This window comes from Elephas maximus, chromosome 14 (assembly GCF_024166365.1).
Source record: "Elephas maximus indicus isolate mEleMax1 chromosome 14, mEleMax1 primary haplotype, whole genome shotgun sequence".
NCBI lineage: Eukaryota > Metazoa > Chordata > Mammalia > Proboscidea > Elephantidae > Elephas > Elephas maximus.
In genome coordinates, this window is record NC_064832.1 from 70,493,912 (window position 1) to 70,519,508 (window position 25,597).

Genomic DNA, 25,597 nt, shown 5'->3' on the forward strand with positions numbered 1-25,597 from the left:
TGAGATTGTGGGAAGACTTAAAGCATACAGGCCTGCGCACCTTGGCAGATGGCTTTCCACAAATGGTGGCACTTACAAAGAACAAAACAAACAAATATACACACACAAAACTTGTCCACAAGAGCCATAATTGTGTTTGTTCACCCATTACATTCCCAGTGCCTAGCACAGGGTCTAGGCGTAAGTAAGAGGGAAATAGATATCGGTTGGATGAATGAATGAATGTTGCTTGCACAGAAGCATTTCCAGGGTAGGCTCAGGTGATAGCACGTGCTATCAGTGCCAGTTTAGAGTGGAGAATGACCCGTGCTCCTGCACTGGGCTCCTGGTTCCTCCCACCCCTTCCTAAATTTTGCTTCTGTTCTTTCTATACCGGTCAGTCCTAGACAGGCCCCTTCCTGAGCCTTGTGGATACAATCAAAACCCGGTAACTGGATAATTTCCCTAGAAACCTGACGTCGCTGGGTGGTGCAACTAGGCGTGCGCAGAGTCGTACACATGCTCACTTAGGTATCCGAGGGTGGCGTTTCTGTTGCGGTTGGCAGCGTTTCCTTCCACGGCAGCGGCAGCGGCAGCGGTCGCTCTTTTCTAGATTGATAGCCGTTGCAGCGTTTTTTCTCCTCGTTCTCCTCCTCTTCCTGCCTCCGCACTGTGCGATCCCCCACCGCTGCAACTGCTTACAGTTACTGCTGTGGCAGCTGGGCACCTTGGAAAGCTGCCCTGGGATGGCAGGGAATGGGGGAACACGTCAGGAATAAAGGACATTTGGAGTCATACTTTATTCCATTGTCAAGGGGATTCGAAGGGGAGGGTGAACCCCAAGGCAGGTCTCGGGAGTCTCCAGGACAGTCGTTATAGACTAAGAGATGTGGGTTTCTCGCAATCGGCAAAGCAAGCGTCCCCTCCCGCCACTCCTGAGCGCACTACTACTGAATGGCTTACGCTGCCCAAATGTTTGGAGTAGAATAGGGGGGTGAGAATTCTGGATATTCAAGGAACTATGCAGAATGAAAGAATACCAAGGGCTTTGCTTTTATTTTTCCAGCCCAGCTGAGCGCAGCTCTCTACTTTTTCCGTGCTGCCATCTTAGCTTTATCTTCTGGCCAAGCTGGGCGTGTGTGTGCATTTATCTTAGGAGGGCGGGTTGGGGTAGTGGGGTGGAGGGCCGGGGAGGGTGTCGGAGTAGGCTAGACAGGAGTTCATGCCACATTCGCCCTCAAATAATAGCATTGAGCTAAGGCAAGTCCTGAATTTGTCCGTTTTATTAATAAAACATGTGCATAGTATTTTTCAGTCTTTGTGGTTGATACCATGCTCATGTCTCAAAAGAATCTTTTCTGCGATTATAAGATTATGGCTTCATCTTTCACCCTGTGAGCACAGATTTTGTCGTTTTTCCTTCGACATTGCGTACCTGGCACTACAATTTTCTGACCTTTTTCCACATTTATATTTTTCTACTCTGTGTAGTTTAAAAAAATCAGAAGCCACCAACACTGATGGAGTAAATAACATGGCAGAACCCACAATGTGTAGGTAAGAGGACAGAGCCATGTTGTTAGTTTCATTTAAATGGTTAATATTGTAATAATGCTACAGGATTGCAAACTCAGAAAATGCCGTGGTCAAGTCAAGAGTACATTTGTGCAGTAACCTATTGGAGCATTTAAAAACAAAATTGGTAGCTGAAAGCATTTTAAAAGAAGCATGGTAGTTGAGAGCCATTTGAAAGAAATATATATATGCTCAGGTTTGAAGAGAGAGGATATGTCTCACTCTTCAGTGACCTTGGCTTTTTAAGGGCCACAAGATACTGCAATGTTAACTAATATGATGATATTGCACTTTAAAATGAAATATGCTTCATATATTTAATACTCCAGAGTAAAAAGAAAAATTCAACTTAGCACTTGAAATTCTTTTTGAAATGAAAATTGCACTTTAACCCCCTCCCCCAAGATCTCGACCTCTTGCTTTAAACAACTGTGTGTTATATATTTATAGGACCTGAGAATGAGCCTAGAAACTCGGGTGGTGTAGTGGCTAATAGCTACAGCTGCTAGCCAAAAGGTAGGTGGTTTGAATCCATCAGGAGCTCCTTGGAAACCATACAGGATTGGTTTGGTTTGGCTAGAATGAGCCCTGGTGGGACAGTGGTTAAAAGAGCTTGACTGCTAACCTAAAGGTCGGCAGTTCAAACCCACCAGCTACTCCTTGGAAACCTACCTGGGCAGTTCTGCCCTGTCATACAGGGTCATTATGAGCTGGAATAGACTTGATGGCAAAGGGATTTTTGTTGTTGTTGTTAGAATATACAACGATTTCTAAGCATAAAAGGTTAATGCTTTCTCCTTCTTACTCATATTAGCTTAAAAAGATACAAGATATCATACCCAAATTTTCCTACAAATAGAAATTTAGGTCATGGGGGCCTATGTTAAATATGAATATTTTCATCCCCAAAATATTGTTCTAGAATATTTACTGGTAAGTATATGTTTTTGGAGAGTGCAAAGTCAGTGATATATATTTTAATGCAAATCACGACATTTTTTAAAATCATTTTTATGATGCATTTAGGCAAGTGGGTGATTTTACAAACTGATAAAGTCATATAAAGTGTAACTCTTCTAAGGAGTGAAATTTTAAGAACACATTGCTTTAACCCTGAAAATGTCATTGTAGTTCGTAAAGTATTGTTGTTGTTGTTAGTTGCTGTCCAGTTGGCACTCAGGATAACCTTATGTATACCAGAGGGAAAAGTTGCATGGTCCTGTGCCATCTCCATGATCTTTGGTATATTTGAGCCTATTGTCTCTACTACTATGTCAATCCATCTCATTGAGGGTTTTCTTCCTTTTTGCTGACCCTCTACTTTACCAAGCATGATATCCTTTTCTAGCGATTGGTCTTTCCTGATAACGTGTCCAAAGCAAGCAAGATGAAGTCTCAGGAGCCTTGCTTCTAAGGAGTAGTATTAACTACTAAGATTAAATAGGTTAAATCACATTACCTCAGACTCTGAAGGACTACTGGAACTGTATTATACTAATAGCAATTTTATTATACCAGTAGGGTTATGGGCAAATCCAAATAACAGAATATATGTAAATGGATCTAAACAGATTATAGGAGGCATGAAATTATTTTAAAGACATTTAACCTCTCTCAGCCTAAGTTTTCTCATGAGTAAACTGAGGGTTATAATAGCACATACTTCACCAGATTCTTTAAGGATTCGGTTAAATCATGCGTATGAGGTACTTGTTTAGCACACTGCTGGGCAGATAATAACTACTATTAATATTATGTGTGATCCCCTTATTTGGAGTAGGTGTTACAGTCTTTTGCTAGAGGAAGTAAAACACACTTACACAGTTTGAGTTACATAGACTGGAATTTGTAAAAAGTTTTTTGTTGTTTTTGACAAAGAATCCCACCCACTAATACAGATTTACTATATCCTCATGTGACAAGAAGAACAGAATCCAAGGACAATACTTCTTTCCCTAAAACACTCCAATCTTGTGTAATTTGTTAATTCACAAACACATTGCTTACTTTTATTAGTTGAGTTGGTTTTGGGGATTTTAACTGATGACTAAATTTTCACGTGTTGTAGCCGATACAGGTTGTAGTTTCTTCTCAAGTGGCTGATGGCTATAAAAAAAAAATAGAAAACCTCTAAAATCAAAAAACATAAATTGTCCGTGGATCTCACATTCTCCTTTAAAAATGAAAAAGAAAAAACATTGCCATCGAGTCGATTCCAACTCATAACGACCCTGTAATCTGTACTTAATTAACGAGTTAATCTGTAATTAACCTCAAAATCTAAATCTACATCTATTTAGCTATACCTTGTTTGACTTCCTGTTTTGATAAAGGCTTTTCTTTTTTTTTTTTTTTTAAGGACCAATTTCCTTGTTTTTCATAAACAGTACTCTTAAAAATTATTTTGCCCCTTTTTGTTATCCTATCTTCTTTTTTTTATCAGGTTTGCCTTCAAACTGGGCAAGAATCTACTTGAAATGTTTTTAGAATACGTAATTCGTGGAAAATATTTCATACTTTTCTGAAATTAATTTATAGTAAGTGACAGTTCCTTAGATAAAATAATCTTACGTGTATTCTATGATGTCAAATATTGGTACTGAATTAATTTCTTGTTTATGTGATAGAGCAAAGACATCACTACTTCCACAGAAAAACAGTAACTTCCCTGTATGTACCCCTGAGGTTTACCTCTATGTGCAGGTGAGATGGTGTGCTGGTACTGTAATCTGATTCTTTGTTCTTGGCTCTAGTCCTCTCCATTTCTCTGCTCTGCCCTGTATGCAAGGGGATGACCCCTGTAAACTACATTTCCCAGGTACCCTTGCCAACTAGCTTCAAGTTAAGTTCAGTCAAAGGAGTGAAATGAGAGAGAAGAGAGGAAATGCCATGTATTTCTTCTCTCTCTCTCTTTCCTTTCCTCTCCCTCTTTTCCCTGCCCTTCTCTCCTCCTTCCTCTTTCTATCCCTTTCCCTTCTTTCTTTACATATAATCTCTCTCCCTTTTGGGCATCTGTCTCCTCTGTGGTTCCCACATCTGCTTCTATAGTCCAGCTCCAGCCAGGTAGCCTCTGTTGTGGAACCAGTTCTCAATGGGCAGTCCCAGCTCCTCTGTTCTGGTAATACCATCTCCTCCTGTAACCTCTCTAGCCACGTGGACTGTAGTGGCTTCTTGCAGATATTAACCCCTGAGTTGTCTCACTGTCCCTTGTTTGGCTTTTTAGCAACTTCGATAACACTGAAATTAGTTCCCCTTATTCAGTTCTCTCTCTTAATGACCTGGTATGCACTTGTCTATTTTCGTGATTGGATCTTGAAAGATACAAATGGTGTTCCATCCAGATAATAGACCTGATTTGACTTTTCAGCCAAACGATGGCATTTTATCACTTTTCAATCTGGTCTTTAAAGCTTGTGGAGCTGACTTCAATCAGGAATACAGAAATTTTCTGTGAAAACAATATTGGTTGACTCATCTACACCCATTCCAAATCCCTTTTTCCCTGGCGTGCCTCTATTCTAGACACTAGAAAAAAAATGAAATATTCTCTCTGAGGACCTTTCCTTCACCTAGTGTTGGCTTTGTGACACAATTCAGGCCAGCAAGATAAGGGAAAATCTGCTAATGCTAATTCTCTCTTTCCCTTTCTTTCCACCTCAAAGATGGGTAGGACTTGTAGCCAAAAGTGTTTCTACCTGGTACCCCAGTTCCACCATCTTGTCAGTTCATATCAGGAGTAGTCTGAAGAAGCAGTCTCTAAAATGAGATTTTGGAGCTGGATCATCTACTAGTCAGGTGGCAGTGAGGATCCTTCAGTTTTTATGGGCCCCACTTCCTGGTATCCCTCCCTTGTGTGATCCTTTCTCTTTGTTTCAAGACAGGACCTAAAACTTCCTTCTAACCAATAGAACATGGCGTAAGTGATAGGATGTACATGATTATGTGTATATGATTAAGGTATATACAGTTATAACTCTCATCTTGCTGGGCAACTCCCTCACTTCCTTACTGGCTTTGAAGAAGCAAGCTGCCATCTTGTGAACCACCATACGGAGAAGTTCACATGGCAAGGAGCTGAGGGTAGCCTCTGGACACCAGCCAACAAGGAACCGAGATTTTCAATCTGGCAGCCTGCAAGGAACTGGATTCTGCCAACAACCCTATGAATCTGGAAGTGATTCCTTCCCCAGTTGAGTCTTAGATAAGACTGCCAACCCAGCTGCAGGTTTGGCTTGATTGCAGCTTTGCAGAGGACCAAGCTAAGTGTGCGCAGACTTCTGGTACACAGAAACTGTGAGATAATAAATGTGTGTTATTTTAAGCTGCTAAATTTATAATAATATTGTTAGGTAGCAATAGAAAACTGATACATCATTAGTGGTGATAGCCCCTGACATGTGGTGATGTAGCAATGCAATTGCTAAAACTTCGCTGGAGGTGGACTAGGACGGGATACCTGTAAAGACCCATCTACAGGTATCCCATCCTAGTTCACCTTCAGTGAAGGTGAGTTGTAACTTCAAGCTTTTAGAGGTTCAGGAGAAGTGTTCATTGTAAGGACAATGGCATTAGATTGCTCTTTCTGGGTGCTATAAATACACTGGAAAAAGATAATGAAATGCCAAGAATTAGGAGTCCAGTGGTCTGAAGCATGCCAGACATCCCCTGCAAGCTAAAGGGAAAATTACCACATCATTTTCCTCCTGCCACAAAGAAGGAAGAACAATACTGATAGGCTTCCTTAGGCTCTGAAGTCATAATATTTACTAGAGAATATTTCTCTGCTGCATTTACTGAATGATTTGTGTGGCTGCCAGCTGTAGGTGGCTCTGAGAATAGGAAAGTGCTCTGCATCATGTCTAGGCTCTAGCACAAGCAGTCCTGTTTCTTGGACCACAGGACCTGACAGACTCTATGATATTAGAGGTATCCGTGATGGGAAAAGATGCCGTGGAATTTATGGGAAGTTTCAACGGGAAAATCACAACGAAGAGCCCAAGGGTTTTGGAACAAGATCATGTGATCTTCAGCAAAAAACGAAATGAAACACTGTATTTGAAAAATACCTCTTGGAATGCTATCTGGCCCTGAGATACAGACAGAGCACCTCACTATGAGATAGCAAGTGACCATGTGGCTAGAACTGCCCATCAGGCACTGGATTTTCTCAGATCCACCAACTCATGAAGTCAGGTGGGCCCAATACCACTCTATAGTAAGACAGAGGTGATAAACTCAGGATCAGGCATGAGCAGGGCCAGGCACAGGTAAGCTGCATGAGCTTGTGGGTAAACTTCAATGCCTTCCTCCATTGTTGCTCTGGTGAGGGTGAGGGGGTCCCTTATGAATCACTGGTAGAGGAGGAAAAAGGCTTAGCTTGGTTCATGTATAGGTTGACTTGATAAGTGGGGACAAGCTGAAAATGCCCTGTTGTTGTACTACAATCCTAAAAGATAGTGATTAAAGGAAATTCCTCCCACATGTCCAGATATCTTGCAGTGCACACAGTCAATATTTTCCACATAAAGAGAAGTGGCTTGAAATAAGATACATAGAACTCATGGATAGCAGCAAATGACTTGGCTGAAAGTAGGAAGGTTGGAGGACTGGGGAAAAGGAGGCCTGTGAATAGACAATAGAACTACGGGAGTGGGCAAGAAGTATAAAGACTTTTGAAGAATGTGGTGATGCCCATCAGACAGCGTTAAAGGCACTAAACATAGAGGCACAACCATGTAGACATAATGACCCAACCAGTTGATAGCAGCTGGTCTCTGTTTTTGGCCACCCAATGGTGGCACAAAGGCGTAAGAACAGAGTAGCCATAGTGCAGAGATGGAGACTATGCATGATGGCAATGATGGAAGTGATATATAGAATTTATAGCCGGGCTTTTGCTTAATAATGCTTATCTATCTACTGCTACTGTCAAAAGTACAATCTGCCAATAAAAAAGACCAACACTGAGCCACCTATACAGCACACGTCTCAAGGAACCCAGCCAGCCACTTGATAGATAATTGATTGCATTCCACCCTGGAAGAATTCAGTGATTCTACTTGGCTGAGATTGTTACATGTTCTGGATTTCAGTTTGTGATCCCTGCACACAGGACGTTGACTGGCATTACCATCTGAGGGCTTCCAGATTTCTGTTTCACAGATATGGGAAAAGGTATCATATATCAGGAAAAGTAGTCTCAGACCAAGCGTCACACTTTACAGTTAATGATGTGTGGCAGCGGATACTTGTCTGTGGTAGGCTGAATAATGGCCTCCCAAAGATGTCTATGTTGTAATCCTTAGAAGCAGTGAATATGTTACTTTACATGGCAAACAGGACTTAGCAGATGTGATTAAGGACCCTGAGATGGGGAAATTTTTATGGCGTAATGAGTGGGCTCAAAGTAATCACAAGAGTTCTCATATGAGGAAGGTAGATGGGTCAGAGTTAGGGAAGACAATGTGACAACAGAAGCAAAGTCAGAGATGGAGATGTGACCAACTGCATGGCAGGTGGGGAGGAAGAGGAAGAGAGAGAGATTTGAAGGCACTACACTGCTGGTTTTGAAGATGGAAGAAGGCCCCATGAGTCAAGGGATGCAGACAGCCTCTAGAAGCTAGAAAAGGCAAGGGAACTAACTCTCCCCTAGAGCCTCCAGAAGAATGTAGCCCTGCTGACACCTTGATTTTAGGACAGCTGAGCTCCAGAATCGTAATACATTTGTTTTCTTTTAAGCCAGCAAATTTGTTATAGCAGCAGTAGGAAACTAATATAATGTCTATTGGACCTACTTATCCTATCACATAAAATACCACCCAGAAGCTGCTGTTCTTTTTTTTTTTTCTTTTAACATTTGATTGTAGTTTGGGTGAAAGTTTATGAAGCAAATTAGTTTCCCATTTAACAATGTATACATATTTTGTTTCATGGCATTAGTTGCAATTCCCTCAATGTGACAGCACTCTACCTACTTCGTCCCTGTTTACCATTCACCCATCTTTCCTACCCCTTCCTGCCTTCCGAAATTTGTTTTTGGTCTAGTGCTGCCCTTTTGGTCTCTTGTGGTTGATTGTTCTGAGGAGCACGGTTTTCATGGCTGTTACTGTTCACTTTACAGGCCTGTCTATTGTTTGGCTGGAGGTGATCTTCAGGAGTGAGTTCGTTCCAGGTTTGAAGGGTGTCTAAGGGCTTTAGCATCAGGGGTTTCACTAGTCCCCAGCAGACCAGTAAGTCTGCTGTTTTTGACGAATTTGAATTTTGTTCTACATTTTTCCCCCACTTTGTCCAGGACTTTGTACTGTGATCCTACTTCAGAAGCTGCTTTCTGATAGAATGATGCAGTGGTCTTTTGAAGGTATAACCAGGAAACAAGTATGATACATACTTGTTTCATACTTGCAGGACACATAATACTCTTTAAATCAACAACTATTATATGGTGCTATGACCCCAGTAGGTAGAATATATAACTTTAGAAACACAGAGTGGATGAAGGAGTGGATGAAGGAGTGGTCCCATTTGCCATCCCTCTCAGTGACCACTTGGAGAATTTGTGCTTCCAGTCTTTCTTCAGCTTTGTGGCTGGAAAGGTCCTGGTTCTCAAAGGTGTAATGCTCCCTAGTAAAAGCCCTACTGAATTTTATGTTATGGTTGCTCTCATTCAACTCAGTCTCCTCAATCCAAGAGGACACTCCTCAATTCAAGAGGACAAGAGACAAAGAAGTCCCTGTCCTGGCAAGAGTAATTGATCTCTGTCAGGATATGGTAGGGCTGCTGTTACGTATGGGAGCAAGGAAGAATATGCATAGCACTCAGGTGATCTACAGGTGTGGCTCTTGGTACTTCTAACTCAATGTTGATGTTAAATGGATAAATATAGCAACCACAGCTTGAAAAGGACATGGTGGCCAGGGGCTCAGATATTTCAGGGATGAAAATATAGATGACCCTACCAGTTAGGCCACCCTAACTAGCAGAGATTGTAGCTGAAAATTAGGGCAATCAAGAATGGGTGGTGGATGCACTTTATCACCACTCCTATTTAATATTGTGCTGGAAGTCCTAGCTAGAGCAATAAGGGAAGAAAAAGAAATAAAGGGCATCCTAACTGTAATGAAGAAGTAAAACTGTCCCTATTTGCAGATATAACACCATACATAGAAAACCCAAAACACTTCACGAGAAAACTACTGGAACTAATAGAAACATTGAGTAGCAGGATACAAGATAAACAAACAAAAATCAGTTGGATTCCTATACACCAATAAAGAGAATGATGACAAGGAAATCAAGAAAATGATACTATTTATAATAGCCCTTAAAAATATAAAATTTTTAGGAATAAATCTAACCAGGGACGTAAAAGACCTATACAGAGAAAACTAGAAAACACTACTGCAAAAAACCAAAAGAGATCTATGTAAATGGAAAAATATACCATGCTCATGGATAGGTAGAATCAACATTGTGAAAATGTCAATTCTACCCAAAGCAATCTACACATGCAGTGCAACCAAAATCCAAATAACAACAGTATTTTTTTTTAATCAAGTTTATAAATCAAATCGATCTCTCATTCAAAAATTTATATACACCTTGCTATGTACTCCTAGTTGCTCTCCCCCTAACGAGACAGCACACTCCTTCTCTCCACCCCGTATTCCCCATGTCCATTCAGCCAGCTTCTGCCCACCTCTGTCTTCTCATCTCCTCTCCAGACATGAGCTGCCCACATAGTCTCATATGTCTACTTGAGGCAAGAAGCTCACTCCTCACCAGTATCGTTTTCTATCTTATAGTCCAGTTCAATCCCTATCTGAAGAGCTGCCTTTGGGAATGGTCCCACTCTTGGGCTAACAGAAGATCTGGGGACCATGACCTCCAGAGTCCTCCTAGTCTCAGTCAGACCATTAAGTCTGGTCTTTTTAGGAGAATTTGAGGCCTGCATCCCACTGCTCTCCTTCTCCATCAGGGATTCTCTGTTGTGTTCCCTGTCAGGACAGTCATTGGTTGTAGCCAGGCACCCTCTAGTTCTTCTGGTCTCAGGCTGATGTAGTCTCTGATTTATGTGGCCCTTTCTGTCTCTTGGAAACCCTGGTGGCGTAGTGGTTAAGAGCTACAGCTGCTAACTGAAAGGTTAGCAGTTCGAATCCACCAGGCATTCCTTGGAAACCCTATGGGGCAGTTCTATTCCATCCTATAGGGTCTTTATGAGTCAGAATTGACTGAACGGCAATGGTTTGGTTTTTTTTTTGTTTGCTGTCTCTTGGGCTTATAATTACGTTGTGTCTTTGGTGTTCTTCATTCTCCTTTGCACCAGGTGGGTTGAAACCAATTGATGCATCTTAGATGGCTGCTTGCTAGTGTTTAAGACCCCAGATGCCACTCACCAAAGTGGGGTACAGAATGTTTTCTTAATAGATTTTATTATGCCAATTGACCTAGATGTCCTCGGAAAACATGGTCCCCAGGCCCCCGCCGCTGCTCCCCTGTCCTTCGAAGCATTTGGTTTATTCAAGAAAGTTTTTTTCTTTTGGTTTAGTCCAGTTGTGCTGACCTCTCCTATATTGTGTATTGTCTTTCCCGTCACCTAAAATACTTCTTGTCTACTATCTAATTAGTGAATACCCCCTCCCTCCCTCCATCCCTCTGTACCCTTGTAATCATCAAGGAATATTTTCTTCTGTGTTTAAACTATTTCTTGAGTTCTTATAATAGTTTTTTTTTAGTAGTCTTATACAATATTTGTCCTTTTGCAACTGACTAATTTCGCTCAGCATAATGCCTTCCAGATTCCTCCATGTTATGAAATGTTTCATGGATTCATCATTGCTTTTTATTGATGCGTAGTATTCGGTTGTTGTGACTATACCATAATTTATCCATCTGTTGATGGGCACCTTGGTTGCTTCCATCTTTTTGCTATTGTAAACAGTGCTGCAGTGAACATGGGTGTACATATATCTGTTTGTGTAAAGGCTCTTATTTCTCTAGGTTATATTCTAAGGAGTGGGATTGCTGGATCGTATGGTAGTTCTATTTCTAGATTTTTAAGGAAGCGCCAAATCAATTTCCAAAGTGGCTGTACCATTTTACATTTCCACCAGCAGTGTATAAGTGTTCCAGTCTCTCTACAACATTTATTATTTTGTGTTTTTTGGATTAATGCCAGCCCATCGACTCCACGGTACTGGGTACTGGGGTTTTGTTAGAGTGAGATGGTATCTCATTGCAGTTTTGATTTGCATTTCTCTAATGCCTAATGATCGTGAACATTTACTTGTGTATCTGTTAGCTATCTGAATGTCTTCTTTGGAGAAGTGGCTGTTCATATCCTTTGCCCATTTTTTAACTGGGTTATTTGTCTTTCTGTAGTTGAGTTTTTGCAGTATCATGTAAGTTTGAAAGATCAAATACTGATCGAAAATGTCATAGTTAAAAACTTTTTCCCAGTCTTTAGGGAATCTTTTTACTCCTTTGGTGAAGTCTTTGGATGAGCATAGGTGTTTGATTTTTAGGAATGCCTAGTTATCTAGTTTCTCTTCTGGTGTTTGTGCATTGTTAGCAATGTTTGGATACTGTTTATGCCATGCATTAGGGCTCCTAGCATTGTCCCTATTTTTTCTTCCATGATCTTTATCATTTTAGATTTTATATTTAGGTCTTTGATCCATTTTGAGTTAGTTTTTGTGCATGCTGTGAGGTGTGGGTCTAGTTTCATTTTTGTGCAGATAGATATCCAGTTATGCCAGGACCATTTGTTAAACAGACTGTCTTTTCCCCATTCAACTGACTTTGGGCCTTTGTCAAATATCAGCTGTTCATATGTGGATGGATTTGCATCTGGATTCTCAGTTCCATTCCATAGGTCTATGTATCTCAGATAACAACAGTGTTCTTTAAAGAGATGGAAAAATTAATCATTAACTTTATATGGAAAGGGAAGAGGCCCCCGATAAGTAAAGCACTATTGAAGATGAATAAAGTAGGAGGACTCACACTGCCTAACCTCAGAACCTACTATACAGCTATGGTAGTCAAAACAGCCCGGTATGGGTACAATGACAGACGTATTGACTAGTGGAACGGAATTGAGAACCCAGATGTAAATCCATCCCCCTGTAGTCACCTGATATTCAACAAGGGCCCAAAGTCCATCAAATAGGGAAAAGACAATCTTTTTAGCAAATGGTGCTGGCAAAACTGGATGGCCGTCTGCAAAAAAATTAAACAGGACCCATACCTCACACCATACACAAAAACTAATTCAAAATGGATGAAAGACTTAAATATAAAACCAAAAAGTATAAAGATCATAGGAGAAAAAATAGGATCAACACTAGATGCCCTAATACACAGAATTAACAGGACACAAACCATAACTAAGAACACACAAACTCCAGAAGATAAGCTAGATATATAGGATCTTCTCAAAATTAAACACTTATGTTCATGAAAAGACTTCACCAAAAGAGTAAAAAGAGAACCTGCAAACTGGGAAAAAAAATTTTGGCTATTACAGATCTTACAAAGGTCTAATCTCTAAAATCTACGGGAAAACCCAACACCTCTACAGCAAAAAGACAAATAATCCAATTAAGAAATGGGCAAAGGAAATGAACAGATGCTTCACCAAAGAAGACATTCAAGTGGCTAACAGACACATGAGCAAGTGCTCGCAATCACTAGCCGTTAGAGAAATGCATATCAAAGCTACAATGAGTTACCATCTGACCCTAGCATTACTGGCATGAATCAAAAAAAAAACCCAAAAACCCAGAAAATAACAAAAGCTGAAGAGGCTACAGGGCAACTGGAATTTTTATGCACGGCTGGTGGGAATGCAAAATGGTGCATCCCTTTTGGAAAATGATATGGCACTTCCTCAGAAAGCTAGAAATAGAGATACCATATGATCTAGCAATCTCACTCCTAAGAATATACCCTAGAGAGATAAGAGCCGTCACACGAATAGACATATGCATACCCATGTCATTGCAACATTGTTCACAATAGCAAAAAAGACAGAAACAACCTAGATGCCCATCAACAGATGAATGGATAAACAAACTATGATACATACACACAATGGAGTACTATGCAATGATGAAGAACAATGATGAATCTGCGAAGCATCTCACAACATGAATGAATCTGGCGGGCATTATGTGGAGTGAAATAAGTCAATCACAAAAGGATAAGTATTGTATGAGACCACAGTGAAAAGGTTTACACACAAAAAGAAACAATCTTTGATGGTTATGAGGGAGGGGAAGGGTGAGGATGGAAAAACACTTAATAGATGATAGATAAGTGATAACTTTGGTGAAGGGTGAGATAGCGCACAATACTGCTGAAGCCAGTACACCTTGTACAAGGCAAGGTTGTGGAAGCTCCATAGACACATCCAAACTCCCAAAGGGACCAAATTACTGGGCTGAGGACAGTGGGGACCATGGTCTCAGGGAATATCTAGCTGAATTGGCATAATATAATTTATAAAGAAAATGTTCTACATTCTATTTTGGTGAGTAACATCTGGGGCCTTAAAAGCTTGTGAGCAGCCGTCTAAGATATTCTACTGGTCTCACCCCATTGGGAGCAAGGGAGAATGAAGAAAACCAAAGACACAAGGGAAAGATTAGTCCAAAGGACTAATAGACCACAACTACCACAGCTTCCACCAGACTGAGTCCAACACAACTAGATGGTGCCCAGCTGCCACCACCAACTGTTCTGAGAGGGATGGCAATAGAGGGTCCTGGACAGAGCTGGAGAAAAATGTAGAACAAAATTCTAACTCACAAAAAAAGAGCAGACATACTAGCCTGACGGAGACTGGAGAAACCCTGAGAGTATGGTCCCCGGACACCCTTACAGCTTAGTCATGAAGTCAGTCCTTAGGCTCACCCTTTAGCCAAAGATTAGACAGGCCCATGAAACAAAACGAGACTGAAGGGGCATACCAGCCCAGGGGCAAGGACTAGAAGGCAGGAGGGGACAGGAAAGCTGCTAATAGGGAGCCCAAGCTCAAGAAGGCAAGAGTGTTGACATGTCGTGGGGTTGGTAACCAAAATGTCACAAAACAAAATATGTACTGGATCCATTTGCAAAAAAATGAAACAGGACCCATACCTCACACCATGCACAAAAACTAACTCCAAGTGGATCAAAGACCTAAACATAAAGACTAAAACGATAAAGATCATGGAAGAAAAAATAGGGACAACGTTAGGAGCCCTAATACAAAGCATAAACAGAATACAAAACATTACCAAAAGTGACGAAGAGAAACCAGGTAACTGGGAGCTCCTAAAAATCAAACACCTATGCTCATCTAAAGACTTCACCAAAAGAGTAAAAAGACCACCTACAGACTGGGAAAGAATTTTCAGCTATGACATCTCCGACCAGCGCCTGATCTCTAAAATCTATATGATTCTGTCAAAACTCAACCACAAAAAGACAAACAACCCAATCAAGAAGTGGGCAAAGGATATGAACACGCACTTCACTAAAGAAGATATTCAGGCAGCTAACAGATACATGAGAAAATGCTCTCGATCATTAGCCATTAGAGAAATGCAAATTAAAACTACGATGAGATTCCATCTCACTCCAACAAGGCTGGCATTAATCCAAAAAACACAAAACAATAAATGTTGGAGAGGCTGCGGAGAGATTGGAACTCTTATACACTGCTGGTAGGAATGTCAAATGGTACAACCACTTTGGAAATCTATCTGGCGTTATCTTAAACAGTTAGAAATAGAACTACCGTACTACCCAGAAATCCCACTCCTCGGAATATACCCTAGAGAAATAAGAGCCTTCACACGAACAGATATATGCACACCCATGTTTATTGCAGCTCTGTTTACAATAGCAAAAAGCTGGAAGCAACCAAGGTGTCCATCAAAGGATGAATGGTTAAGTAAATTGTGTTATATTCACACAATGGAATACTACGCATCGATAAAGAACAGTGACGAATCTGTGAAACATTTCATAACATGGAGGAACCTGGAAGGCATTATGCTGAGCAACATTAGTCAGAGGCAAAAGAACAAATATTATGTAAGACCACTATTATAAGATCTTGAGAAATAGTATAAACTGAGAAGAACACATACTTTTGTGGTTATGAGGAGGGGAGGGAGGGAGGGTGGGAGAGGGTTGTTTACTGATTAGTTAGTAGATAAGAACTTCTTTAGGTGAAGGGAAGAACAATACTCAATACATGGAAGGTCAGCTCAACTGGACTGGACCAAAAGCAAATAAGTTTCCGGGATAAACTGAATGCTTCAAAGGTCAGCGGAGCAAGGGCGGGGGGTTGGGGACCATGGTTTAAGGGCACTTCTAAGTCAATTGGCAAAATAATTCTATTATGAAAACATTCTGCATCCCACTTTGAAATGTGGCGTCTGGGGTCTTAAATGCTGACAAGCAGCCATCTAAGATGTATCAATCGGTCTCAACCACAATTTACTTAACCATTCATCCTTTGATGGACACCTTGGTTGCTTCCAGCTTTTTGCTATTGTAAACAGAGCTGCAATAAACATGGGTGTGCATATATCTGTTTGTGTGAAGGCTCTTATTTCTCTAGGGTATATTCCGAGGAGTGGGATTTCTGGGTAGTACGGTAGTTCTATTTCTAACTGTTTAAGATAACGCCAGATCAAAGGAGAACGAAGAACACCAAGGTCACACGATAACTATGAGCCCAAGAGACAGAAAGGGCCACATGAACTAGAGACTTACATCATCCTGAGACCAGAAGAACTAGATGGTGCCCGGCCACTACCCATGACTGCCCTGACAGGGAACACAACAGAGAACCCCTGAGGGAGCAGGAGATCAGTGGGATGCAGACCCCAAATTCTCACAAAAAGACTATATTTAATGGTCTGACTGAGACTAGAGGAATCCCAGCGGTCATGGTCCCCAAACCTTCTGTTGGCCCAGGACAGGAACCATTCCCAAAGACAACTCATCAGACATGAAAGGGACTGGACAGTGGGTAGGAGAGAGATGCTGTTGAAGAGTGAGCTATTTGTATCAGGTGGACACTTGAGACTGTGTTGGCATCTCCTGTCTGGAGGGGGGATGGGAGGGTAGAGAGGGTTGGAAGCTGGCAAAATTGTCACGAAAGGAGAGACTGGAAGGGCTGACTCATTAGGGGGAGAGCAAGTGGGAGTATGGAGTAAGGTGTATATAAACTTATATGTGACAGACTGACTTGATTTGTAAACGTTCACTTGAAGCTCAATAAAAATTAAAGAAATAAATATGTACTGGACTCAGAGAAGCTAGTTTGTTCTGTAAACCTTCATCTGAAGCACAATCATGAAAAAAGAAAAAAAAGGATGGTGGAGGAGGGGAATTATGAGTTGCAGTAGCATCCTTGAGACCAGCTGTAGCAACAAATGCCATCATTCATCCCATTAGTCTTCCTCTTTTAGATTTCTTCAGGAAATAAAAGACTACACAGAAACCTGGATATGGGGTGAGCATTCTATGGAAACAAGTGGGTCTGAGCAATGCAAGGGGTGGACTGTAATGGATACTGTAGTGTATTACAGAGACATGTTGGCTGTCAGAAGTGTTAGCTGCTAAGAGCTCCCAGCCGAGCCCCTCCGTGAGAATTGTCCTCAGGTAATGGTTGCTGCCTGGCCCAGGGTTATGTCCCCTCTCTGAGGTATAGTTGGCTTCAAGTGACTTATCATTGCAACAGCATAAAAGCTCAGCCCCAGTGCTTTAATTTACGGACAACTCTAAGGGTCACCACAGTTCCAGAGCTCCCTGTAGGTTTACCTGATGCCCCTGTTTTAACTGATTGTCAGTTCAACTTCTTCCTCTGCCTAATACTGCTTCCTTTAACTTCCTTACAGGTGTCATTGCTAAGTACATTCCCTAATAAACTTCCTGCATGCAAGTTTTTGTTTTGGAACCAGTTTCTTGGGAAACATAACTATGACAATTACTGTGATTAAAAAAAAAAATGTCATATTTGCTTAAAGTATTTATTGGTGGTATTACCCATGGCATCATGCTATATTTCAGATTTACCACATGAGAATTTTATTTTAGAATTAAGCAATCAGTACAACATTGCTTTTCTTAAAATCTGTTATTCTTTTCCTTTTTATTAATACTAATTGTGTAATAATTGATCGTGATTCCCTTTACATTGGCCACTGAGAAACTTAGGAAAAATTTGGTATTCGTCATGATCTTTTCCTTCCAAAGATCTGAAAAAGATAAAATAAATTTTAAAAAGGTTTGTAGAAAGTGGAAGCAAAAACACCACCTCTATTACAATAATGGTTAAGTGGGAGGACAGAACTTAATGTAAAGTCACAGAAGCTCTCTCCTCCTCACCCCAGGTATGTATCAACTTGCTTTAGTACTGGCGGAGCAGTCCTCCCTAGGCGATCAAGAAGACCTTGCATGCTCCCTACAGGCACCTAACTCCCCGTTATCTCAACAATGAGATAAGTTAGCATATGTCCCCTGAGTAAACGGTCAGAAACAGCCAAAGCGATGTCATGCCACTTGAAAGGAAACATCAGGAGTGGGTAAGAAATGTTCTGTCTTACAGTATTTTCCACTGTTACAAGACACGCAGATGTCCTTTTGAGTAAGCTTGTCCCCACTCATGACTTCATCTACCACGTTTTTGCTGAGGAACCCAAAATGTACATTCTAGCCAAGATCTGTAACATAAGCCTCAGAACATCTACCTGACTGCCTGAACATCTCTACCTGGATTCCCTATACCTATCCCTGCTGAGTTGATTTTGACTTATAGCGACCCTGAAGCACCCTGAGTAGGACTGCCCCATAGAATTTCCAAAGCTGCGACATCTTTCTCCCATGTAGCGGCTGGTGGGCTCGAACTGCCAGCCTTTTGGTTAGCAGCTAAGCACTTAACTACTGTGCCACCAGGGCTCCTGTATTCCACTGTCACAAGACACACAAATGTCCTTCTGAGTGAGCTCATCCCTACTCATGATTTCATCTACCACGTTTTTACTATAAACCCAAAACCAAACCCATTGCCATCGAGTCAAGTCTGACTCATAGTGACCCTATAAGTATTCCCTATAAAAAAAAATATATATATATATATATATATACACACAATGTCAAAAACAGCTTTCATTATCTACTCATCCAAATACAGCCTCCCTTTCCTGGGTTCCCCATATCAATGAATGGCACCATTATCCCTCCAGAATCTGAGGGTCACAGTAGAACACTCCATTTCTCTCACCTTCCACCTTATATCAGTCATGTTTTCCTGTTCATCCTATCTTTGCAGGGTTCTCTTCTCTCTCTGTTGCCTATTGAAACTCAATGAGTCATGCTGGAACTGCTGCAGTACCTGCCTAACTGGTGCCCTTTGTTCATGGTGCTTGGTTGCTTTCCAGCATCAGGGGGAGTGATGATGACGGCAGATGGCCGGTGATCTTCTCTAACTGGTTTCCTGGTCTGAAAATAATTTGAGAGGATGTCTTTAGAGAATGTGATCAGAGAGAACCATCACTCCTCCCCTCCCTACTGCCTCTGTAACATATCTCTGTCACTGATTTTAGTACACTTCAACCTGTCCTCTACATTCCTGTGATCTTTTAAAACCTGACCTGCACTTAATGAAATATCACTTGGCAATAAAAAGGAATGATGTGCTAATACATGCTACAGCATGGATGAACTTATGCTAACTGAAAGAAGCCAACGTGAAAGGCCACATATCACTTAATTTCATTGATATAAAATGTCCAGAGTAGGCAAACCCATTGAAACAGAAAGGAGATTGTTGGTTACCAGGGGCTTAGAGGAGACGGAAGTTGGGGAGTGACTGTTCATGAGTGTGGGATTTTTTTGGGGGGGGCAAGGCGGGAGGTAATGAAAGTGTTCTGGAATTAGATAGTGTGGATGATTGTACAGATGTATAAATATACTAAAAACTACTGAATCATATACTTTAAAATGATAAATTTTATGGCATGTGAATTTTATCTCAATAAAATGGCTATTAAGAAAAAAGTGCTTAAAATCTTTCAGTGGTTCTGTATTAGTCAGTGTAATTAACACCAGTTGCCACAACAGAAAAACCTTCTGATCTGCTTATTCCCTTTGCCCCTCAGGGCCATTCTCCTTCCTTCACTGCACTGCCTCATGTCCCAGGAGGCTGGCTCCTATGTACTGTATCACCTGGGTCCCCTTGTGGCTGCTTCTCATTGGTTTGGCCAATAGGGATACCCTCTCAGGAGATCAGAAGGCAGGAGAAGAGGCAGGTCAGGGTATTTCTTTTCAGCTCCCTCCCTGCTTTGGAGCCCTGTCTCTGGCAGTACTGGGTCCTTTTGGGACTAGAGCCCCTGCTGAGTAGCTCTTTCTCCTCAACTTCCCCTCTCAGATGTCTGATAACTCTACTTCCTCTCTTTGCCTCTTCAGCCCTTACCCTGCCCACACCTCTGGAAGTATTCCCATCATTAAAGTTTCTTCATTTGAACCATCCAAGTGATTTGTTTCCTGACAGAATCCTAACGAATACACCCCAAATCTCAGTAAATCAATACAATAAAAGTTTATTTCTCACACATATAACAGCCTGATACAGGCCAAGTAGTCCTCTTTCGTCTTAGAGCTTAGCCTCTGGAACAAGTGGCCTCCAACATGAGAGAGGGGAACAGTGAATTGTATGATTGCATGGGATACTATTAGAGGTCAGGCTTGGGAGTGACTTACATCACCTCCATCCACATCTGTTGGCTAGAACAAGTCACAAGGTCCCAACCTAACTGCAAAGAAGGCTGGGATAATGGTGTGCTTGACACATGACATTTTCCATCTGTGTTATACTCTGAAATTGACTGCAGCTTTAAATAAACTTGTTGTTAGTTGCCATTGAGTCAATTATGACTCACGACGACTTTATGTATACCAGAATGAAACATTGCCGAATCCTGCACCACCTCCATGTTCTTTGATATGTTTGAGCCCATTGCTGAGTCTGTCAATCCATTTTAGTAATGGTTTCCCTTGTTTTGCTGACCCTCTACCACACATGATGTCCTTTTCTAGCAGTTGGTTTTTCCTGATGATGTACCCAAAGTAAGCTAGCCAAAGTCTGACCATCCTCACTTCTAAGGAGCATTCTGGTTATATTTCTTCTAAGACTTGTTTGTTCATTCTTCTGTAAAACCATGGAATATTCAATATTCTTCACCAAGACCACAGTTCAAATGTGTCAGTCCTTAGCAGGGCATAAAAGACACATTACCATCTGAACTTAGTCTACCATGCTAACTTTATGGCTGTTAGTACCCCATGCTGTACTTCTGCATGAGTTGTTTTCTGTGCCTGAGTTTTTATTCTCCTTCTTTTCTACCTGGATATCTCCTGTGTTTACTTCAAAACTCAGCTCAATAATTAACTCCTCCAGGAAACTTACCCTTCCCAAAGCTGATGTAAATACTAGTTTACTGTGCTATCACAATGCCAGGAAAACATCTCCATCAAAACATTTATCACTTTGTATTATAATTTCATTTATTTCTTCATGTTGTCAAGATGTTAAATTGTAAGTTTCTTGAAGGCGTGGACTGAATTTTATTTTTGCTTTTCCTAATACATACCGCTGTAGTCACTATCTAAGTAATTATTTTAATCAGCGGTTCTCAGCAGAGTCAGTACAATGCTCAAAGAGAGAAATTTGTTTTTGGTTTCATGATAAGCAGGAAACACTATTGACATCTAGGGTAGGGGCTAGAGATGATAAACATCCTGCACTACATGGGACAATCCCTCATAATGAAGAACTATCATATGATGTGAAAAACTTGACAAATGCTCTATTGAATTTTCAGATGGATGAATAATCTGTCTGTCTGAAACTAGAATCTAATTCAGTTTTACATATAAATGCTATTTTGATTGTCTACTGCTGTATAGGAGCCCTGGTGGTGCAATGCTTAAGAGCTCAGCTGCTAACCAAAAGATCAGCAGTTCAAAACTACCAGTTGCTCCTTGGAAATCCTATGAGGCAGTTCTACAGTGTCCTATAGGGTCGCTATGAGCTAGAATCGACTCGACAGCAATTTTTTTTTTTTTTAATTGCTGTAAAACCAAAATAATCCAAAACTCAGAGGCTTAAAACAACAGAAGTACATAATCTCCCAAAATCATCTGGAATGAACTGTGCAGCTCTTCTGCTCCGTATGATGTTCAATGGTGCTGGAGTCATCTGAGAACTCAACCGGGCTTGAACATTCAAGATAGCTTACTCACAGGATTGGCAGTTGGTACTGGCAGCTGGTAGGGATTTGATCTGGAACTGTCAATTGGAGCACCTCAGACCTTCTTGTGGCCTGTCCACATGGCTTAGGCTTCTCATTACATGGTGCTGGATTTCAAGATATGGTAATTGGGAACTTCCAGGTTTCTTCAGGCTTGGGCCCAGAAGTTCTAGAATATCAGTTCCAGTGTTCTTTATTGGTCAAAGTCAGACTCAAAGCCAGTCCAGACTCAAGGTGAGCACAAACAAACTCCACCTCTTGATGTGAGAGGCACCTGCACGTACAAGGAGGAGAGGAATTATTGAGCTACCTCAGACACTGAGTGTTTTTTGTCCTGTTTTAATAAATTTTCAGAAATGTAACAAAACACAAACCAATGGAAATATGATCTTTGTTTCTTTTGGAATTTTAATTATTGTATTTGAGTCACCAAGATAACATACCTGTATCACTCTGTCTTTGTAGCTGTAACATTCATGGTGAGTCAATGTTTAGGTTCAATTATTTGATTACTTCTTCAAGTCTTCTAGTGGGATCTTACTAAAGTATTTACGTGTGTGTATATATATGTGTCATTATAAATATATGTGAAATGGTGGGGGTAGTAGTAGTAATAGTAGCAGTAGTAGTGGTAGTAATAGTAGCAGTAATAGTAGTAGTAGTAGTAGCGTCAGAACCTAACTTCAGTGGCATGATAGAATTTTGCAAGGCCAATGACTTCTTCATTGCAAATATCTTTTTTCCACAACATAAACAGCAACTGTACACATGGACCTTGCCAGGTGAAATACACAGGAATCAAACTGATTACATCTGTGGAAAGACACAATAGAAAAGCTCAATATCATCAGTCAGAACAAGGCCAGGGGCCGACAGTGAAACAGACCATCAGTTGCTCATATGCAGTTCAAGGTGAAGCTGAAGAAAATTAAAACAAGTCCACGGGACCCAAAGTACAACATTGAGTATATCCCACCTAAATTTAGAGACCAACTCAAGAATAGATTTGACACATAGAATACTAATGGCCGAAGACCAGACAAGTTGTGGAATGACATCAAGGACATCACACATGAAGAAAGCAAGAGGTCATTAAAAAGACAGAAGAGAAAGAAAAAAACAAAATGGATGTCAGAAGAGACTCTGAAACTTGCTCTTGAATGTCGAGTACCTAAAGCAAAAGGAAGAAATGATGAAGTAAAGGAACTGAAGATTTCTAAGGGTGGCTAGAGAAGACAAAGTATTATAATGACATGTGCAAAGACCTGGAGATAGAAAACCAAAAGGGAAGAATACCTTGGCATTTCTCAAGCTGAAAGAACTGAATAAAAAAATTCAAGCTTGAGTTGCAATAGTGAAGGATTCTATGGGGAAAATATTCAACAATGCAGGAAGTATCACAAGAAGATGGAAGGAATACACAGAGTCATTATACCAAAAAGAATTGGTTGATGTTCAACCATTTCAAGAGGTAGCACATGGTCAGGAACCGATGGTACTCAAGGAAGAAGTCCAAGCTGCACTGAAGACATTGGCGAAAAGCAAGGCTCCAGGAATTGATGGATTATCAGTTGAGATGTTAGTCAACAAACGGATGCAGCACTGGAAGTGTTCACGCATCCATGCCAAGAAATTTGGAAGACAGCTACCTGGCCAATCGACTGGAAGAGATCCATATTTATGCCTATTCCCAAGAAAGATCATCCAACCAAATGTGGAAATTATGAAACTATTAATATCACACGCAAGCAAAATTTTGCTGAAGACCATTCAAAAGTAGCTGCAGCAGGATATCAACAGAGAACTGCCAGAAATTCAAGCCAGAGTCAGAAGAGGACTGGAACCAGGGATATAATTGCTGATGTCAGACGGATCCTGGCTGAAAGCAGAGAATACCAGAAAGATGTTTACCTGTGTTTTATTGATTATGCAAAGGCATTCGACTGTGTGAATCATAACAAGTTATGGATAGCATTGCAAAGAATGGGAATTCCAGAACACTTTTTTTTTTTTAATTGTGCTCATGAGAAATCTGTACATAGATCAAGAGGCAGTTGTTAGGACAGGACAAGGGGATACTGTATAGTTTAAAGTCAGGAAAGGTGCATCAGAGTTGTATCCTTTCACCATACTTATTCAATCTGTATGCTGAGCAAATAATCCGAAAAGCTGGACCATATGAAGGATAACGGGGAATCAGGATTAGAGGAAGACTCATTAACAACCTTCATTATGCAGATGACACAGCCTTGCTTGCTGAAAGTGAAAAGGACTTGAAACACTTATTAATGAAGATCAAAGACCACAGCCTTCGGTATGGATTACAGCTCAACATAAAGAAAGCGAAAACCCTTATAACAGGAGCAATAAGCAACGTCATGTTAAACAGCGAAAAGATTAAAGTTGTCAAGGATTTCATTTTACCTGAATCCACAATCAACACCCATGGAAGCAGCAGTCGGGAAATCCAAAGACTCATTGCTACGGGCAAATCTGCTGCAAAGGACCACTTTAAAGTTTCGAAAAGAAAAGATGTCACCTTGAAGACTAAGGTGCGCCTGGCCAAGCCATGGTATTTTCAGTAGCATCATACACATGTGAGAACTGCACAATGAATAAGGAAAACAGAAGAATTGATGCCTTTTGAATTGTGGTGTTGGCAAAGAATATTGATTATACCATGGACTGTCGAAAGAATGAACAAGTCTGTCTTGGAAGAAGTACAACCAGAATGCTTCTTAGAAGCAAGGATGGCGAGACTGCGTCTTACATGCTTCGGACATGTTGTCGGGAGGGATCAGTCCCGGGAGAAGGGCATCATGCTTGATAAAGTACAGGGTCAGCAGAAAAGAGGAAGACCCTCAACCAAATGGATTGACAGTGGCTGCAACAATGGGCTCAAGCGTAGCAATTATAAGGATGGTGCAGTACCGGGCAGTGTTGTGTTCCATAGTATGCTATGAGTCGGAGCTGACTGGATGGCACCTAACAACAACAACATTTGTCTTTTTATCCTCAATCTTATTTTCTACTTTTATTTATATTTTTTTTATTTCAAAATACTTGCTCTTGAGATAAATCAACTCAAATCTCTGTGTCTTTTTATCCTCAATCTTATTTTCTACTTTTATTTATATTTTTTTATTTCAAAATATTTGCTCTTGAGATAAATCAACTCAAATCTCTGTGCAGTAGCATAAAAAAAAAAAGTAGCATAGGGGAGTATAAATAAATGGGTAAGTAAATAGCTAGTTCTGCATTTTTTCCAACTATAAAATATATAATTCCTGTAGAATATATAATATTTATCTATAAAGCTAACTTTTCTGCCATTAAAATAGTTCTTTTTATTTTCTACTTTGAACCAGATTTCTAATACTATCTAGGTTGTGTCATATTAACACTATTTTATTGGTGTACCTCAATGTGAATAATTTCTTGATTTATCCATTATATAATCTGTTTTTGGAATGAGACTGAAATTACACATAACCATTTTAAAAGATTTTTAACATTACAAAATGCTTCATGTCATATTATGATGTTCTCAAGGAAAAATAAATAAATAACATTAGACCGTTCAGTGAAACAAGCCTATGTACAAATGTATGTGTCCTGTCCTATTCCTTAAAATATTGGGTTGAATAAGTACTGGACGTAGAATATATTTACCACCTAAAATTAAATCCTATAGGGCTGTAAATAATGATAATCTATTTTATGAACTTCTACAG

At 40.5% G+C, this 25,597-nt stretch overlaps 1 long non-coding RNA gene across 1 annotated transcript in view; it reads left to right on the top strand.

Annotated features, from left to right (window-relative positions):
* The window catches only part of LOC126058204 (uncharacterized), a 42,765-nt gene that overhangs the window by 2,248 nt on the left and 14,920 nt on the right, over nt 1–25,597 (top strand). The window lies entirely within an intron of this gene.